The following is a 2,500-nucleotide window of genomic DNA, read 5'->3' on the forward strand; positions in this document are numbered from 1 at the left end:
ACATAAAGTCACTGAATCCTCTGGATGATTATGCAATAATATCATGTAATAATTGTCTGCTAGTTTATTGAACTTGTAGATCAAATCTAATATATTGCATGTTTTTTATTATGTTTGATCCATCAGGCTTTTATGGCTCATATAGTCTGAAATAGTGAGAATATTGAGCTCAGTTTTATTCAGAGAACCAAAGATATGGAGTCTGAAGCAGATGCTGATATTTATATGAAATGCTGATGCTTGTAATGTAAATCAGTGAGATCTTTATAACTGTACAGCAGATACTGACATCAACTGAATATCAATATCTGCCAATAATATGTCTAAGTAAGATGATATTTAAAAGCTTGGTTAAACATATAATGCAATACAATGATGATTGAGAGATGAACAAATAAACCTTCCTCAAAAGCCTGATGATCATGATTTTTATAATAAATGATGATAATCAAGGAAAGCTGCTTCAGTCCAGCTGAAATATTACTAACAATATCAAAGTTATTCATGCGTTTGATAAAATCAGGTCAGATTTGACAGCAGAAAGACTCGTGGAGCTCGAGCTGAAGGAGGACGCGTGTACAGTTATACTGAAAGACTTTTACTTGATAAAAGAGTGTAAACGGACTACAGGAGATTGAGGGAAAATATATTGATTTGTGCGCAGAATAACTATCATAGACCGTGTATAGTCACGAGGAGTGATTTTTCCGCGCTCAGTTTCTCTCATATTACATGAATGAATTCTCTTTATTACTTAAACTCAATCTCTCTGTGAGATCAATCTGCACACGTTTACTGACTCTTTTCAAAACTGTTCAACTTCAGTTCACAACCGAACATAATATATAGCATGAAGAAGATATGGCACTTTCTGCAGTATTTCTGAAATATATTCTGAATCTAAAACATGAAACGCTATCAGGACGATTAGATGTAGCTGAACGTCTTTCAGTTTCATTACTATCGGTACAAAACGGGAAACTTGGGAATCATTATGTTCTGTAATGTAAACATGGATCATGTAACATTCACTGCAGTGAATTATAAACAGTGTCATAAACACATTTTACAAAAGAAAACACTGTAACTCTCCTGTTGTTAGTGTTTATAGCTCATTGTTTTATGAGGGATAAAGTGTGTTTGTTGTGAGTTCCCAGACTGCACCATTGTGTCTGCCCAGATCCGGCCCAGACCCGGCTCAGGTGTAATCCTGTGTGCCGGATCCGGCCCAGACCCGGCTCAGGTGTAGTCCTGTGTGCCGGATCCGGCCCAGACCCGGCTCGGGTGTAGTCCTGTGTGCCGGATCCGGCCCAGACCCGGCTCGGGTGGAGTCCATGATCTGGGCCGACACTATGTTGCAGTCTGGGTTGATTTGACACATGAATGACGTGTTTTAGTCGTTTTACTGCAGTTTGAATGTGAAATGAACTGCTCTGCTGTAATGAAATATTCACAGATTAAAAGTAGTGCTGGGCAATGATTAATTGATTAATATGATATATTATGTCTGTGTCCTGTGTATAATTATTTTGTATATATAAATACACACACATATGCATATATTTAAGAAATATTTTCATGTATTTACTATATACAGTAGTACCAGTCAAAAGTTTGGAAACACTACTATTTTTAATGCTTTTGCAAGAAGTCTCTTATGCTCATCAAGCCTGCAGTTAAAAAAAAAAAAAAAACAGTAATATTATGAAATATTATTACAATTTAAAATAATGGTTCTCTTTTTTAATATACTTTAAAATGTAATTTATTTTTGTGATGCAAAGCTGAATTTTCATCAGCAAGTACTCCAGTCTTTGGTGTCTTATGATCCTTCAGAAATCATTCTAATATGATAATTTGATACTCAGTTATTATCAGTGATGGAAACAGTTGTGCTGTTTAATATATTTTTTTGGAATACTTTTTTCAGGATTCATTGATGAGTAAAACGTTAACAGCATTTATTCATAAAAACAGCATTTATTCAAAATAAAAACATTTCTAACAATATAAATCGTTACCATCACCTTTTATCAATTTAACACATTCTTGTTGAATTAAAGTACTAATTTCTTAAAAAAAAAAAGTTATTGTTCCCAAACGTTTGAACGGTAGTGTATATTGTTACAAAAGATTTCTATTCTAAATAAATACAGTTCTTTTAAACTTTTTATTCATCAAATAATCCTGAAAAAAGTATCTCAGGTTATAAAAAAAATATTAAGCAGCACAACTGTTTCCAACATTGATCATAAATCAGCATATTAGAATGATTTCTGAAGGATCATAAGACACTAAAGACTGGAGTACTTGCTGATGAAAATTCAGCTTTGCATCACAAAAATAAATTACATTTTAAAGTATATTAAAAAAGAGAACCATTATTTTAAATTGTAATATTTCATAATATTACTGTTTTTTTTTTTTTTTTTTTTTTTTAACTGCAGGCTTGATGAGCATAAGAGACTTCGTTCAAAAGCATTAAAAATAGTAATGTTTC

General features: G+C 32.7%; 1 protein-coding gene across 1 annotated transcript in view; it reads left to right on the forward strand.

Annotated features, from left to right (window-relative positions):
- Positions 1–2,500, forward strand: part of zbtb7b (zinc finger and BTB domain containing 7B) — a 42,945-nt gene that overhangs the window by 1,054 nt on the left and 39,391 nt on the right. The gene's annotated exons all lie outside the window — the stretch shown is intronic.

The sequence above is a fragment of the Rutilus rutilus genome (genome assembly GCF_951802725.1).
Source record: "Rutilus rutilus genome assembly, chromosome: 17".
NCBI classification, from domain to species: Eukaryota; Metazoa; Chordata; class Actinopteri; order Cypriniformes; family Leuciscidae; genus Rutilus; species Rutilus rutilus.